At 35.1% G+C, this 18468-nt stretch overlaps 1 pseudogene; it reads right to left on the bottom strand.

Annotated features, from left to right (window-relative positions):
• Positions 1 to 15735: 15735 nt before the first annotated feature.
• LOC116552640 lies at positions 15736 to 16238 on the bottom strand (annotated as a pseudogene).
• Positions 16239 to 18468: the final 2230 nt, after the last annotated feature.

Raw genomic sequence — 18468 nt, 5'->3', positions numbered from 1 at the left:
TGGGGGCCAGTACCAGCTTCCATCTTTTGTTCTGTTGCCTCTTGCGGTTATGTATCTATTTATGGGCCTCTATCTCCTTTGATGCTCTTGGGGGTTCGATGGTGGTATAAGTTAGGATCAGATAGCTGGGTTTGTTTCTAGAGGATTATACAGGGCCAAGCCTCAGCTCAGCACTCCTGGTCTGCATGCTCTAGCTCTGGGGGCCAGTACCAGCTTCCCACCTTTGTTCTGTTGCATCTTGAGGTTAGGAATCTATTGCACTGGAAGGGTTAAGATGTTCCCAGTCTGCTGGCCACAACACTATGATGGGTGGTACCAGCCAGAGTGCTTCATTGGGTTGTTGACAGAGGGATCCATGCTTACTTACATGTGCCAGCAGCTGTGGCAGTGTGGTAGGATGCCAAACAAAGCCTTTGAGATGTTTGGACTATGTAACGTGAACAAACATATAAATTATTGGTATTCCTAAGAGGGAAGAAAAATTAAAAGGTTTAGAAAACCTATTCAGCAAAGTAATTGATAAGAAATTCCCAATTCTAGCAAGACATTTGGACATCCAGATACAGGAAGCCCAATGATCCCCAGGCAGATGAATTGCAAAAAGGTCTTTACCATGGCATATTATAATCAGACTGTTTAAAGTCAAAGTGAAGGAAATAATTACAAAATTAGCAAGAGAAAAGCAGCTAGTCACCTATAAAGGAAAGCCCATCAGACTAACAGTGGACTTCTTGACAGAATCTTTACAGGACAGAAGAGAAGGGGATGGCATATTAAAAGTGCTAAAAAATAAAAACGAAACGAACCTTGTCTATCAAGAATTCTATATCCAGCAAGATTAAACTTCATTAATGGAGAAAAAAACTCCCACACAAAGAAATACTGGGGGAATTTGTTATCATTTGGCCTGCCCTACGAGAAATGCTGGAAGGAACCCTAAACTCAGAAAGAAAAAGATAACTGGGCTCACTGTAATACCAGCACTTTGGGAGACCAAGGCAGGCAGATCATCTGAAGTCAGGTTTTCAAGACCAGCATGGCTAACATGGCAAAACTCCACCTCTCCCCAAAATATAAAAATTGGCAGGGCATGGTGGCATGCACATGTTATCCCAGCTACTCAGAAGGCTGAGGCATGAGAATTGCTTGAACCTGGGAGCAGAGGTTGTAGTCAGCCAAGATCATGCCATTGCATTCTAGCCTGGGTGGCACAATAAGACTGTCTCAAAAAGAACAAAACAAAACAAAACCAAAAAAAAAAAAAAAGGAAAATGAGAAAAGGAAAAAGAAAAAAAGAGAAATAATATTTTTGGTAAAATTAATATGGTAAAATTAATATTTACCATAATAAAGACACAGGAAAGCATAGAACTTGCAGGTAAAGCAATCCTGTGATAATACTTATTTTAGTGTTGTCCTGAGTATTCAGTGAGATATTGTCAATTGAGTATCTGGTACTACAAGGTACGTAAGTGATGTGTACCACTAAATACCTCTCCTCTTCACCTGCTATTTCCAAAGGAATGCTGCATCTTATACGTTGCTATAACCAACTGATCATGACTTTTTAGTTTTATTTTTAATTGACACATAATAATTGTATGAAATTATAGTATAAGATGTGATATTTCAATACATGAATACTTTATGCAATAATCAAATCAGGTTATTTAGCAAATCTATTACCTCAAACATCTATTATTTCTTTGTGGTAAGAACATTCAGAATCCTCTCTTCTAGCTGTTTGAAGTATATATACAATACATTATTTCTAATTATAGTCATACTACTATGCAATAAAATACCAAAACTTATTCCATCTGTCTAATTGCAGCTTTATGCCCACTGGCCAACCTCTCTCTATCTTTCTGTCCAACCTGTGCTACCCACTACCCTTCCAAACCTGTGATAACCACTGTTTTCTATTCTACGATATTAGTGTTTTTTTTAGATTCCACATATGAATGAGATCATTTGGTGTTTATCTTTCTGTGTCTGATTTACTCCACTTAAATGAATGTCCTCCAGGATTGTCCATGTTTTAACAAATGACAAGACTTCATTTTTTTTTATTGTTGAATAGGATTCCATTTTTTATGTATACCACCTTTTCTTTATTCATTCATTCATTCATCCATTACTGGACATATACCTTGATTCAATATCTTGGCTATTATGAATAGTGCTTTAGTAAACATGGGAGTACAGATATCTCTTTGACATATTGATTTTCTTTTCCTTTGGATATATATACCCACCAGTGGGATAGTATTTGAGGAATCTCCATACTATTTTCTATAGTTACTATACTAATTTGCATTTCCACCAACAAGGTGTAAATGTTCCTTTTACTCCACATGCGAGCCAAGGCTTGCTGTGTTCTGTATTAATACCTATTAGAGGTATAGTTGGCAAATATATTCTCCCAGTTTGTAGTTTGTCTCTTCATTTTGTTGATTATTTCCTTTGCTGTACAAAAGCTTCTTTGATGCAGTCAAAAAGATTTTTTGATTTCTTTTCCTTTGGATACATATACCCACCAGTGGGATAGTATTTGAGGAATCTCCATACTATTTTCTATAGTGACTGTACTAATTTGCATTCCCACCAACAAGGTGTAAATGTTCCCTTTACTCCACATCTTAGCCAGGGCTTTCTGTCTTCTGTATTAATACCTATTGAAGGTATAACTGGCAAATATTTTCTCCCAGTTTGTAGTTTGTCTCTGCATTCTGTTGATTATTTCCTTTGCTATACTTTAGCTTCTTTGATGCAATCACATTTGTCTGTTTTTGCTTTTGTTGCCTATGCTTTTGCAGTCTTGTGGAAAAGAAATTTTGCCCAGATCAATGCCATGAAGCATTTTCCCTATGTTTTCTAATAGTAGTTTATAGTTTCAAGTCTTACATTTGTGTTTGTATTGCATGTAAGCTTATCCAGAAGGATCCTTTCATCTTTAAACTACTAGGCTTAAAGATCTTTAGGCTTTATCTTGTACTGTGTACAGTTACCTTAACTAGTTATTTCTAAGATTTCCTCTGATTTTCAACTGGATAGGTTGAAGTCGCAATCTGAACTTGCTAGCACCTTAAGAAATTAATTTCCTATGACAGTGCATGAGGCAGATGGTATCCTATCATTCCTCTGCTATACTTTGAAGGCTGAAGGTTGTTTGCATATTTTTCTTTCCTGATGATACTATTTCTTGTGAATGAAGAACATGAAAATAGAACTCACTGCCCACTTCACTTCTGCTTAGAACACTGTCCTTCAACTTTTCTCATCTGTATCCATCCTTAAAATCTTTACACAGCCCACTTGTCTTCCTCCATAAAGCAACCACACTCCCTCCTTCCATCTGACAACACATCTCCCACATACCTTACATAATACTGGAAAAGAAGGGATCTCACACATTACCAAGTCTAATTTTTAAAATTATAAATCTACCCATTAAATTGGCTCCTTTTCTTTCTTAGTCATGAAGAAAAAGGAGATTATAGGTTCATAGGACAGTAATAAAGAAAGCATATACTTTTATATATTAACTGTTTAAATTTTAAAAATAATTCATGCCTGTTTTAATAATTTGAACATTATGGAACTATTTATATTAATATTGTTTTCTTTAAAGCTTCCCTTCTGCACACTAATGTAACCACTGTTTAAAATGCAATGTTCATCATTCTACAGTATACATTTTTATCTGCTTATACAAGATTATACCAACTATATCCATACAAAATTGCATTATAAAACAGGATCAAAATATGTGTTATTTGGAAACATTTTTTCACTTCACCTTATTTTATGAGTACAGTTTCAAATCAACATTCAAAAACAAAACTGAGTTTTAAAATTACTGTATTTTATTTCATATTAAGAATCACAATAATTTAATTATCCCTTCCCATACTAATAGACATTCAGATTATTCCAGTTATTTTTTGCTAGTAAAATATATTGCTTTCTGAATTATTCTCATATATATCCACATATATATCCATATATAATAATATACCCATATATGTAATCCATATATCCATATATATAAAACTCACTATAGATATCCATGTATATAAACTCACTCATTTATATATATATCCATATATCCATATATATAATCCATATATTCATATACATGAAACTTCCTCTTGTAAGTTTTCTTTAAAAATATATATGTATGACTATATATATGGATATATATATATATATATAACATATATGTATGTCATGAAAAAAAATGTATGTTCTTCTTCATCCCTAGGAAGAGTAGCTGTTTTCTACAATTGCTATTTCAGTGGCTACTATGCCTTAGTATACTCTTTACTCCTTTTAGTAGTTAAAAGTGTCTTTATGCCTTAGTATCCTCTTTATGCCTTAGTATCCTCTTTATTCCTTAACAATTTTTTAATTAAATTTTCCCTGTTCCAATTACTGGTGTAGTTTCTGTCTCTGGATTTGACCCCTCCAATACATTAGCATAGCTGTGAAGTTTCTGGGAGAAATAAGCAGCTAACCCTGTATGCTGTGCAACAATAAGGAACAGTATACAGATTCACCCTAGAAGATGAAGTTGCAAAGAACTGACTCAGTGACAAAGGAGGGAACATGATAGGTTGAGAAAGCTCTACAGCAGAAACAGCAGGTCTGGAGGATGAACATGAATCTAGAACAGTGTGACTATGTTTTGTTTTGTTTTGTTTTTTTCTTTTGAGACAGAGTCTCACTCTGTGGCCCAGGCTGGAATGCAGTGGCATAATCTCTGCTCACTGCAACCTCAGCCTCCTGGGTTCGAGTGATTCTCGTGCCTCAGCCCCTCAAATAGCTGGGACTACAGAGATGCACCACCACACCTGGCTAATTTTTATATGTTTAGTAGAAACAGGGTTTTGCCATGCTGGCCAGGCTGGTCCCGAACTCCTGGCTCATGTGATCTGCCTGCCTCAGCCTCCCTAAATGCTGGGATTACAGGCATGAGCCACCACGCCCGGCCTTAGAACTGTGCAACTCTTTCTGTCATGGTCTACTTGTCTGCAAAACCGACCAACTTGGATAAGATCAGTGTTTTCCAACCTGTAGCAATTTGTGTTTTGTCTTATGATGTTTGTCATAACTGTGGACAATCTATACTTTTATCTAATTAATGTTTTCCTTTCAACCAAACCATTTAAAATTAATCGTCTTTATTTTTGGTACAGTGTTAAATTTATACAAAATTTGCACAGATAGTACAGATCAACCCATTTTAAACTCACATAGACTTGTTTAAAAAAACTTTATAAAATAGGTAGCACTGATATAAATTTTTTATAAATATATTGATAAAAGCAAACATTTATTGATTAAAATAAAGGACACATATATAATCTAAAATAATATAATATTGTACGTATTACTTTGGGAAAGATCAGGCTAGAATATCTTTTAGGTGTCTCTACTATCTCTAAAATTCTGGACTATTGGCAAACTACATTCATATATTGTTTGAGGGATGTATGAAGATCAATTGTTTCAAATGCTGTCTTCTGAAAAAGCAACAGAAATCTCTATATCCATATAGATATATGTCTCCATCTATAAATGTTTGTGTATATACATACAAACACACACTTTATTTGCATTTGTGTGCATATCTATAAATCTGTCTAAATCTGTAGTCAATACCTATGTCTGTAATGTTTTAAACTATGTATCATCATTTTCTTCTTTTTGGGAGTTTGTAATTGATGTATCAGCATAAATCAGCCCCTTCATTATTCTTCGGCTGGTCTTGACATTCCTATTTAAATCATAACCTTGAAAGAACAAAAACAAATTGGTTTCTCCATGCTCTGTAACTCAATAGCAATCAAATGGTGCTTTTCATGATTCATCAGAGCTCAGAAAACGTTTTCAATGAAGATGATGAAGATGAAATTTCAAGGATTTTTCTATTGCTTGTTGAGTTCAAACAAAGCACATGGGGTTGCTGTTGCCACAGTAACAGATCCTCCATGTGCATTAGTTCATACCTTTGTCTTTAGTAATAGGAAGCTGAGTTATTATTTTTCGTGTGTGAATGTGTGTGTGTGTGTGTGTGTGTGTGTGTTTATGTGTGCGTGTGCGTGCACATGTGCATGTGGGAAAGAGTAAATGAGAGAAAGAGAGAGAGGTGCGGGGGGAGAGAGAAAGAGAGACCTTTACTCTATAAGAGTAGTTTACTCTTTACTCTGTAGTTTTAGACATTTCTTAGTATGGCCCTCTCATATTTCCTAGAATCTCAGTGGCTCATGTTTTTCATTCAGAGCTGTTCTAACAGAGACCTTACCTCTCTCCAAACAGATGACAGCAGATTTACTCAAAGAATAACATTTTAATTATTTTTATTTGGATATGGCTTTTTATGGAGTCCTTGTATTAGAACAAAAAGTTTTAACTCTGCATTGTGACGAGGAGAAGGTTAAAAAAATACATAGGATGGATTCTTGACTATTTGCATGTGGATTGTATACCTCTGCTATTATCTGGGAACTATTTTTAACTTTGGACTGTTCTGACACTTTTGATGATCTCAACACCTTGTAAAATCAATTTGTTCTCATAAAATTAAATATATAAAATATAGGTACAAGTATAAATATAAATGTAATACAGAGGATTATAATATGGGAGGTTTAAAAAAAATTTAAGTTCTGGGATGCATGTACAGGACGTGAAGGTTTGTTACATAGCTAAACATGTGCCATGGTGGTTTGCTGTACCTATTAACCCATCACCCAGGTATTAAGCTTCACATGTGTTAGCTATTTATCCTTATACTCTCCCTTCCCCTAGCCCCGATAGGCTCCGGTATGTGTTGTTCCCCTCCCCGTGTCCATGTGTTCTCATTGTTCAGCTCTCACTTATGAATGAGAACATGTAGTATTTGGTTTTCTGTTCCTGTGTTAGTTTGCTGAAGATGATGGCTTCCAGCTTCATTCATGTGCCTGCATCCATTATGGCTGCATAGAATTCCATGGTAGATGTGTACCACATTTTCTTTATCCAGTCTATAACTGATGGGTATTTGGTTTGATGTCATGTCTTTGTTATTGTGAATAGTGCCACAATAAACACACACCATGTATCTTTATAATAAAATGTTTTATATTCCTTTGGGTATATACCCAGGAATACATATCCAGTAATGGAATTGCTGGGTGAAATAGTATCTCTGATTCCAGATCCTTGAGGAATTGCCACACTGTCTTCAACAATGGTTGAATTAACTTACATTTCCACCAATATAAAAGTATTCCTATTTCTCCACAGGCTCACGAGCATCTGTTGTTTCTTGACTTTTTAATAATTGCCATTCTGACTGGCATGAGATGATATCTCATTGTGGTTTTGATTTGCATTTCTCTAATGATCAGTGATGTTGAGCTTTTTTTCATATGTTTGCTGGTCATATAAAGTCTTCTTTTGAAAAGTGTCTCTTCACGTCCTTTGCCCACTTTTTGATGAGGTTGTTTATTTCTTGTAAATTTAAGTCCCTTGAAAAGTCTGGATATTAGACCTTTGTCAAATGGATAGGTTGCAAATTTTTTTTCCCATTGTGTAAGTTCTTTGTTGATTCTGAAGGTACTTTGTTTTGCTGTGCAGAAGCTCTTTAGTTTAATTAGGTCCCATTTGTCAATTTTTGCTTTTTTTGCAATTGCATTTGATGTTGCTGTCATGAAATCTTTTCCTGTGCCTTTGTCCTGATTGGTATTGCCTAGATTTTCTTCTAGAGTTTTGTAGTTTGGGGCTTTAAATTTAAGTCTAATCTATTTTGAGATAATTTTTGTATAAGCTCTAAGAAAGGGCTCCAGTTTCAATTTTATGCATATGGCTAGCTAGTTGTCTCAGAACCATTTATTAAATAAGAAACCTTTTCCCCACTGCTTGTTTTTGTCAGGTTTGTCAAAGACCAGATGGTTGTAGATGTATGATCTTATTTCTAAGATCTCTATTCTGTTCCATTGGTGTATGTGTCTGTTTTTGTACTATTACCTGTTTTGGCTACTGTAGCCTATTAATATAGTTTGAAGTCAGGTAGCTTGAGGCCTCAAGGTTTATTCTTTTTGCTTAGAATTGTCTTGGCTCTGTGGGCTCTTTTTTGGTTCCATATAAATTTTAAAGTAGTTTTTTCTAATTTTGTGAAGAATGTCAATGGTAGTTTGATGAGAATAATATTGAATCCATAAATTACTTTGATCACCATGGCCATTTTTATGATATTGATTTTTTTTGTTCATGAAAATGGAATGTTTTTCCATTTGTTTGTTTTCTCTCTTATTTCCTTGAGTAGTAGTTTGTAGTTCTCCTTGAAGAGGTCCTTTACATCCCTTGTTAGATGTATTCCTAGGTATTTTATTCTTTTCGTAGCAATTGTGAATGGGAGTTCATTCATGATCTGGCTCTCTGCTTTTCTATTGTTGGTATAAAGGAATGCTTGTGATTTTTGCAAATTGATTTTGTATCCTGAGACATTGCTGAAGTTACTTATCAGATTATGGAGCTTTTAGGCTGAGATGATGGGGTTTTCTAAATATAGAATCATGTTGTCTGCAAACAGAGACAATTTGACTTCCTCTTTTCCTATCTGAATACCTTTTTTTTCCTTTTCTTGCCTGATTGCCCTGGCCAGAACTTACAATTCTATGTTGAATAGGAATGGTGAGAGAGGACATCCTTGTCTTGTGCTGGTTTTCAAAGGGAATGCTTCCAGCTTTTGCCAATTCAGCATAATATTGGCTGTGGGCTTGTCATAAATGGTTCTTATTATTTTGAAATATGTTCCAACAAAACCTAGTTTATTGAGAGTTTTTAACATGAAGAAATATTAAATTCTATTGAAGTTTTTTTTCTGCATCTATTAAGAAAATCATGTGCTTTTTGTCATTCATCTGTTTATGTGATGGATTATATTTATTGATTTGCATATTTTTGGAAAATGTTTTAGTGTCTTTATTATGCATAATATTGGTTTATATTTAAAATGAGTTTAATGATATAATTTTTAACATATGGTTTCTGTAATTTCTGAAATAACTCAAAAATAATAACATCCTTTTTTGAAAATCTTAAGATTTACCTGCTAAGAACCATTGAGAAACACTATGCTAAAAAGTATAGTGTCTGTTTATATCTTTCACTTACTTTTTGATGGAGTTGTTTGTTTTTTTTCTCGTAAATTTGTTGAAGTTTCTTGTAGTTTCTGGATATTAGCCCTTTGTCAGATGGATTTATTGCAAATTTTTTGTCTCATTCTCTAGGTTGCCTGTTTGCTCTGATGATGGTTTCTTTTGCTGTGCAGAAGCTATTTAGTTTAATAGATCCCATTTGTCAATTTTGCTGCCATTGCTCTTGTAGTTTAAGTCATTGTCCATGCCTTAAACTTAACATTGTCTTGAATGTTATTGCCTAAGTTTTCTTCTAGGGTTTTTATGGTTTTAGGTCTTATGTTTAAGTCTTCAACCCATCTTGAGTTAATTTTTGTATAAGGTATAAGGAAGTGGTCCAGTTTCAGTTTTTTGCATATGGCTAGCCAGTTTCTCCAACACCATTTATTAAACAGGAAATCCTTCCCCCTTGCTTGTTTTTGTCAGGTTTGTCAAAGATCAGATGGTTGTAGGTGTGTGGCGTTATTTCTGAGGCCTCTGTTCTGTTCTATTGGTCTGTATATCTGGTTTGGTACCAGCACCATGCTGTTTTGGTTACTGTCACCTTGTATAGTTTGAAGTTGGTAGTGTGATGCCTCCGGCTTTGTTCTTTTTGCTTAGAATTGTCTTGGCTGTTTGAGCTCTTTTTTGCTTCCATTTGAAATTTAAAGTAGTTTTTTTCTAATTCTGGGAGGAAAGTCATTGGCAGCTTCATGGGGATAGCATTAAATCTATAATTTACTTTGGGTAATATGGCCATTTTGATGATATTGATTCTTCCTATCCATAAGCATGGAATGTTTTACCATTTGTTTATGTCCTCTCTTATTTCCTTGAGCAGTGGTTTGTAGTTCTCCTTAAAGAGGTCCATTATATCCCTTGTAAGTTTTATTCCTAGCTATTTTATTCTCTTTATAGCAATTCTGAATGGGATTTCACTCATGATTTGACTTTCTTTATGTCTATTATTAGTGTATTTGATTTTCTTTATGTCTATTATTAGTGCAATGCTTGTAGTTTTTACACATTGATTTTGTATCCTGAGACTGCTGAAGTTGCTTATCAGCTTATGGGCTGAGATGGTGGGTTTTTCTAAATATACAATAGTGTATTTTGTATATTTGCATATGTTGAACCAGCCTTGCATTCCAGGGATGAAACCAACTTAATCATGGTGGATAAGTTTTTTGATGTGCAGCTGGATTCAGTTTGTCAGTATTTTATTGAGGATTTTTACATTGATGTTAATCAAGGATGTTAGTCTGAAATTTTCTTTTTTTGTTGTGTCTCTGCCAGGTTTGGTATCAGGATGATGCTGGCCTCATGAGATAGGGAGGAGTCCCTCCTCTTCAATTGTTTGGAATAGTTTCTGAAGGAATGGTACCAGCTCTTCTTTGCATCTCTGGTAGAATTTGGCTGTGAATTTTTCTGGCCCTGGACTTTTATGGTTGATAGGCTATTGATAACTGCTTCAATTTTAGAACTTGTTATAAGTCTGTTCAGAGATTTGACTTCTTCCTGTTTTATCCTTGGAAGGGTGTATGTGCCTATTAGTTTATTCATTTCTTCTAGATTTACTAGTTTATTTGCATAGAAGTGTTTATAGTATTCTCTGATAGTAGTTTGTATTTCTGTGAGGTCAGTGATGATATCCCCTTTACCATTTTTTATTTTATCTCTTTGATTTTTCTCTCTTTTTTTCTTACTAGTCTAGCTAGCTACCTGTCTATTTTATTATTATTATTTTTTAAAATAGCTCCTGGATTTATTAATGTTTTGAATATTTTTTTTGTCTCTCTATCTCCTTCAGTTCTGCTCTGATCTTAGTTATTGTCTTCTGCTAATTTTTGGATTTGTTTGCTCTTGCTTCTCTAGTTCTTTCCATTATGATGTGAGGGTATTAATTTGAGATCTTTCTAGTTTACTGATGTGGACATTTAATGCTATAAATTTCTCTCTTAACACTGCTTTGGTAGTATCTCAGAGATTCTGGTACATTGTCCCTTTTTTCTCATTGATTTCAAAGAATTTCTTAATTTCTAGCTTAATTTCTGTATTTACCCAGGAGTCATTCAGGATCAGGTTGTTCAATTATCATGTATTTGTTTGGTTTTGAGTGAGTTTCTTAATCCTTTGTTTTAATTTGATTGCACTGTTGTCTGAGAGACAATTTGTTATTATTTCAGTTCTTTGGCATTTGCTGAGGAGGGTTTTACTTTCAATTATGTAATTGATTTTAGAGTGAGTGCCATGTGGCACTGAGAAGAATATATATATTCTGTTGTTTGGGGTTGGAGAGTTCTGTAGGTATCTATTAGATCCACTTAAATCAGAGCTGAGCTCAAGTCCTAAACATCCTTGTTCAATTCCTAAATATCCTGAGTATAAGTCCTAAATATTCTGTCTCGATGATCTGTCTAATATTGACGGTGGAGTGCTAAAGTCTCCCACTATTATTGTGTGGGAGTCTAAGTCTCTTTGGAGGTTGCTAAGAACTTGTTTTATGAATCTGGGTGCTCCTGTATTGGGTGCATATATATTTAAGGTAGTTAGCTCTTCTTGTTGAATTGATCCCTTTACCGTTATGTTATGCTCTTCTTTGTCTTTTTAAATCTTTGCTGATTTAAAGTCGGTTTTGCTAGAGACTAGGATTGCAACCTCTGCCTTTCTCTGCTTTCCATTTGCTTGGTAAGTTTTCCTCCATCCCTTTATTTTGAGTCTATGTGTGTCTTTGCACATGAGATGCATCTCTTGAATACAGCACACTGATGGGTCTTGATCCTTTATGCAATTTGTTAGTGTGTGTGTTTTAATTTACACTTAAGGTAAATATTGTTATGTGTGAATTTGATCCTGTCATCATGATGCTATCTGGTTATTTTGTACACTCATTGAGACAGTTTCTTTACAGTGTCATTGGTCTTTATATTTTTGTATGTTTTGTGGTGACGGTTCTGATCTTTCCTTTCCATATTTATTGCTTCCTTTAGGAGCTCTTGGAAGGCAGATTTGGCAGTGATGAAGTCCCTCATCATTTGCTTGTCCGAAAAGGATTTTATTTCTCCTTCAGTTATGAAGCTTAGTTGGGCTGGATATTGAATTCTGGGTTGAAAATTCTTTTCTTTAAGAATGTTGAATATTGGTCCCCACTCTCTTCTGTCTTTTAGGATTTCTGCTGACAGATCAGCTATTAGTCTGATGGGCTTCCCTTTGTGGGTGACCTGGTCTTTGTCTCCGGATGCCCTTAAAATTTTTCTTTCATTTAGATGTTGGAGAATCTGATGAGTATGTGTCTTGGGGTTGATCTTCTCATGGAGTATCTTACTGGGGTTCTCTGGTTTGCTAAATTTCAATGTTGGCCTGTCTTGCTAGGTTGGGGAAGTTCTTCTGCATAATATGCTGAAGTGTGTTTTCCAACTTGGTTCCATTCTCCCTGTCTCTTTCAGGTACTCCAATCAGTCATAGATTTGCCCTTCTTACACAGTCCTATAGTTCATGGAGGCTTTGTTCATTCTTTTTATTATTGTTTGTCTATTCTTGTCTGCCTTCCTTATTTCAGCAAGGTAGTCTTCTGTCTCTGATATTCTTTCTTCTACTTGGTCAGTTCAGCTATTGAATCTTGTGTATGCTTCATGAAGTTCTCATGCTGCATTTTTCAGCTTCCTCAGCTCATTTATATTATTCTCAAAACTGGTTATTCTAGTTAACAGCTCCTCTCCCCATTTATCAAGGTTCTTAGATTTTTTGCACTGGGTTAGAACATACTCCTTTATCTCTGTGAAATTTGTTATTACCCACTTTCAGATTCTGACTTCTGTCAGTTAGTCTACCTCATCCTCTGTCCAGTTGTGCACCCTTGTTGGAGAGGTATTGTGATCATTTGGAGAAAAGGTACTCTGGCCTTTTGGATTTTCAGTAATTTTTTGTTGATTTTTTCTCATCTTCATGAGTTTGTCTAGTTTTGATGTTTGAGGCTGGTGATGCTTCGATGAGGTTTTCGTGTGGACTTTTTTATTGTTGTCGATGCTGTTGTTGTTGCTTTCTGTTTGTTTGTTTTTCTTTCAATAGTCAGGTACCTCTTGTGTAGGGCTGCTGTGGTTTGCTCTGGGTTCACTTCAGGCCCTATTCATCTGGTTTATTCCCATATTACTCAAGGAGGCTGGAAAACAGCAAAGATGGGTGCCTGCTCCTTCTCTGGAATCTCAGACTTCAAGGGGCATCAACCTGATGCCCATAGGAATGCCCCAGTATAGGATGTCTTACAGCCCCTGTTGGGGGCCTCATCCAGTTGGGTGGCATGAGAAGCGGGACCCATTTATCAAGGCACTTTGGCTATCTTTTGGTGGAGGGGGTGTGCTGCTCTGGGGCAAACCCACTTGTCAGGGCTGCCCAGATTCCTCAGAGCTAGCAGGAGGAAAGAGTAAGCCTGCTGGTCCACAGAGACTACAGTCATCCCTCTCCTAAGGGCTCAGGCCCAGGGAGGTCAGACCTCTGTCCCTGAGGCTCTGGCTGGAGTTGGGGTTCCTGCAGGGAAGCCCTGCAGCTGCAGTGTTGGCTGTCACCTCTCCCCCAAGGATCTCAGATGGCTGAAACCACAGGCAGCCACAGCAGCAGTAGTGATGGCTGCCCCTACCTATGGGAACTCAACAGGCTTAGGCTGATTCTAGCCAAGTGGCTGTTGAAAATCTGCATGGCTTTGTGGTTCAGATTCAAGGCCCATGTGGCATGGGCTCCTGAGTAAGATCTTCCAGTCCTTGGGTTACACACATCCGGGGCAAAAGCACTGTTTCCCAGGCTGAGTAGCATGTTCACTGAGTGCCTCCCTTGGCTGTGGGTGAGGGCCCCCTGTCCCATGTGGCTCCCAGGTGGGCTGCTGCACCACACTGCTCTGTCTTCTTCTCTGTGGGTCATGCTAGCCACCTAGTCAGTCCTAACAGAACCTGGTTACCTTGGTTGTCAGTGCAGGATTTGCATGCTGTTTTGGATCTTTTTGATGGGAGCCTCCAATCGCCACTGCTTGTAGTCCCCAAATAAATATTTTAATAAAAGAGACAAAAATAAAGTTAAAATGAGCATACCGAAGGCCATATAAATTACACTTTCATGGAACACTTGTTATTTCAAAAAATTTGGAACATGTTATATTTCCTTTTTCTACATTAAAAATTATAGAGCCCTGCATAATGGTATGTTCCTTTCTATATTCCCACATTTGGGTGTTTGCATTCTCTTTGTTAGTTCTTTTTTCTTGTGTTTTTTTTTTTTTTTTTTGTTTTAATTTTATGTTAGTTTTTATAAATCATTGAGCTGAATGCTTAATTTATTTTTATTTCTTATTTAGTAGTAACATCAATTATAGTCCATATCTTATGTTATTTGACATAAACTGTTCCTTTTGCTATTGTTTTTGTATTCATTTTGCAAAATCAGGTTAAATTTCTTTTCTTTCTTTATTTCTATTTTTTTAACCAGTTATTACTTTAAAAAGTCTTTTCTATGTTCACATAGTTCATTTTTTGATTGAATATTTTGTTTTTTTTTCACATTTATTGCATTATGCATATAATCATTTGATTTTTTTGTTTGTTTCAAAATGCTTTGAAGTTTCTTTTTCTTGTTCTTGTATGTGCTAATTTTAATACATGTTCCAGGGACATTTGGAAGACTGTGTTTTCCACATTTGTAGGGTACAGAGATTGCTATGTATCTAATAAATTAAACAATGATATTAATGATGCAAGTCAGAGTTTCTATGTCCTTCTTTATTTTTTGTCCCATACGACAGGAGTATTAAAGGCTTCTATAGTGGCAATTGCTTTGTCAGTTTCTCTTTATATGTATTTTAACTGCTTTATTGAGCTATAATTCACATATCATATAATTAACCTATTTAAAGTATATAATTCAATGGTTTTAGTGTAGTCACAGAGTTCGTGACCATCACCACAATAATTAATAGAACATTTTCCTCACTCCAAGAAGAAAGCTCATATCCATTAGGAATCACTCCCCATTCACTTCTTTCTTGAGACGTAGGCAATCATAAGCCTATTTTCTGTGCCTATAAATTATCCTTTCCTAGACATTTAATATACAAGAAAACATGCATTATGTGATCTTTTGTGACTGAGTTCTTTCACTTAGTATAATGTTTTCACGGTTTAATCTATATGGAAAATGTATCAGTACATCACTACTTTTTATTGCCAAACAATATTCCATTGTATGACTATACTAATTTTATATTTAATATTTTACACATTTTAAAATTGCATTTTTATTACATAAAATGCAACAATCCAGTAAAATTAGAAATACAGATATAGTCTCCTGAGCTTTCATATATGTTGATTTTTATTAGTAATCTTTTTTCAATTCAATGTGCAACTTCATTCCCATTTATAGTCTGATTATACAAGTGCTAAGTGGGGAAAAGATCTGGAAGAAATATATTTTAAAAGGCAAAGCTATAAAAATAAGCACATGCAACAACATCTATGATGATGGGGCAAAGTATCCAGGAAATAGCATAAGATACAATAATTTGGAGGTTTAAGCTGATATTCTTTCAATCATCTTTGTGTTTCGCTCTATGTTTAAGGCTGCATGTGAACTCAATGTAATTAAAATGTCCTTTTTTTGTTAATAGGGACTTCGCTGTAGAGCTCATTCACTTCCTGTTGTTGTCAGCAGTTCTCTCAGGTAGTCTTCCTGAATGGTTCCTGTTGCTTCTTTATAAAAGCAGACTAAAGCATTGCTGATGACATCTTCAGGATCTGTGCCATTAACTTCTCACCAAACAGTAGGGCACTGGTGAAATTTATAAGCCCAGAACCCCATTCATTACAGCATCTTGGTATACATTACTTGGATTCTGATGAAGAGAGAAGCAAACATATCATGCACATCTTTCTTGTTGAAAGAATCTCTATTCTGATCAATAATGTCAAAGGCCTCTTTGAAATCTTGAATCTGTGAATAGCCAAATGTGGCAAACACATTGAATATTATACTTGGAGAGTGCTTCTTGGTGGCCTTGGTCTTCGTCCTTTTGCTCAACATGGTGGCTGTTAAATTTCACTGCCAGACACTAGAACCAGAGCTGCCCTACAAGATGACTATTGTCTTGATGAGCACTGGGCAGTGGCTCAACTGGCTGCACACTGGCATTTCCTGCCTCCAGAGATATACCAGAAGGCTTGGTAACACCAGTTTTTATTTGTTCACTTATCAGTTGATGAACATTTGAATGTTTTCTCTTTTTAGCTATTAAGAATAATGCTGTTAAGAACATTGGTATGCAAGTTCTTGTGTGAATGTAAGTTTTCATTTATCTTGGTCATATACCTAGAAGTGAAATTGCCGAGTCATATGGTAACTGTTTAACATTTTGAGGAACTGCCAAAACTGAATTCCAAAGTGGTTGCACCATTTTACATTATATCAGCTTGAGTATAAGGGTTCCAACTTCTCCGCATTCATGAAAATGCTTGTTACTATATTTTTTTATTATAGTCATCCTAATGGGTTTGAAGTAGATTCTCATTGTGGTTATGATTTGCATTTTACTAACTGCTAATGATGGTGAGCATCTTCTCATGTGCTTATTGGCAATTTACATATCTTCTTTGACAAAATATTAATTGATATCTTTTGTCTAATTTTTGTTGAGTTTATTTGTTTTTTTATTGTTGAGTTGCAAGCATTCCGTATATATTCTTGATACAAATCCTTCATCAGATCTATTATTTGCAAATACTCTCACTCCATGGTTTGGCTGTCCTTTCACTTTCTTGATGATGGCCTTTAAAACACAAGAGTTTTTAATTTTCATGAAGTCCAATTTATTTATGCTTTTTTTTTTTTTTTTTCGTACTTGTGCTTTTGGTACTGCATCTAAGAAAGCTAAGCATAACCCAAGGTCAAAGTCTCTTCCTATTTCCTTCAAAAAGTTTTATATTTTTAGCTCTTACATTTAGGTCTGTGATCCATTTGGAGTTAATTTTTATGGTGCAAGGAAGAAATTCGAGTTAATTCTTGTGCGTGAGGACGTCAGGTTGTCCTGATACAATATGTTGAAAAGGCTATTCTTTCTTCATTGGATTGTCTTGGCCATCTTGTCAAAAATCAATTGACCTCAAATGTATGGGAATTTCTTTTCTCAACTTTCAATTCTATTTTATTGATCTAGATGTCAATTTATGTGTTAATACTACACTGCCTTAATTGCTGTATTTTTGTACTAAGTTTTGAAACTGGGAAATGTGAATCTTCCTACTTTGTTCTTTTTTTTAAAGTATGTTTTATGTAATTGGGGTCCCTTGCAATGAGCCTGGATTAGTATTGGCTTATCCATTACTACCAAAAAGGCTGCTGGAATTTTGATAAGGATTGCACTAAATTTGTAGATCTGTTTGAGGGTTATTGTCATCTCCACAATATTAATAATTCCAATCCATAAACATGAAATACTTTTCCATGTTTTAGTTCTTTTTTATACTCTTAAAACAATGTTTTTAGCTTTCAGAATATGTTTTCCACTTTTGTTAAATTTTTCCAAAGTATTTTATGCTTTTTGTTTCCTTAACAAAACAAAGGATGTATATGCTTTAACATCCAAATTTTTATACATGCTATCCTTCATTCTATTGATCTTAGAATGTTTTATCTATTAAGAAATATTGAGCTCTAGTTAAATAGTTGAAGGTATATTCTTTACTCTTCTTGTATTTGCTAGGCTTTTCATATGTGTTGATATACATATTGGAATCCTTGTACTTTTAAAGTTTCTCTGATGCCAATGAAGTCACTGCATTTTCATCAAAATGAGGCCGTTCTTAGTTCCGACTGGCTGAGGATATCAGGGTTCCATTAGATGTTAGTTTCTTGAAAGACAAATCCTTGAGTATTAGAAGCCTCATATTTAATTAACCATCAACAATTTTGGAGAAATTGGTTAAATTAAAAGTAGAACAGAGCAAAGGGTGAAATTTCTTTCTTGGTTCTATTAGGTCATTCAGAAAATTATTATTTTTATTCTACATTTTCTACTGATTATTTCTGCATTATATGCTATTTATATTCTATATAGCCTTTTTTACAGCTTATTATTTTTCAGAATTAGTATTAAAGCTAGAGAATTTTCAGTGTCTATTCTGACTGCTATTGCTGCAAGTTCAGAGTTTAAAGTGCCATCACTGATAGTCTCCCTGGATCTCGTCATGCATATTTCTATCTCTGTCTTTGTCAATTTTGTGCTGCTATAGCAAAAATACATGAGACTGGATAACTTGTAAAGAAC

The sequence above is a fragment of the Sapajus apella genome, unplaced genomic scaffold (assembly GCF_009761245.1).
Source record: "Sapajus apella isolate SASKATOON/1434 unplaced genomic scaffold, GSC_monkey_1.0 scaffold12, whole genome shotgun sequence".
In the NCBI taxonomy this organism is placed as follows: domain Eukaryota; kingdom Metazoa; phylum Chordata; class Mammalia; order Primates; family Cebidae; genus Sapajus; species Sapajus apella.
Note: the sequence above shows the minus strand (reverse complement) of the source record. Positions and strands in the feature narration are given on the sequence as shown.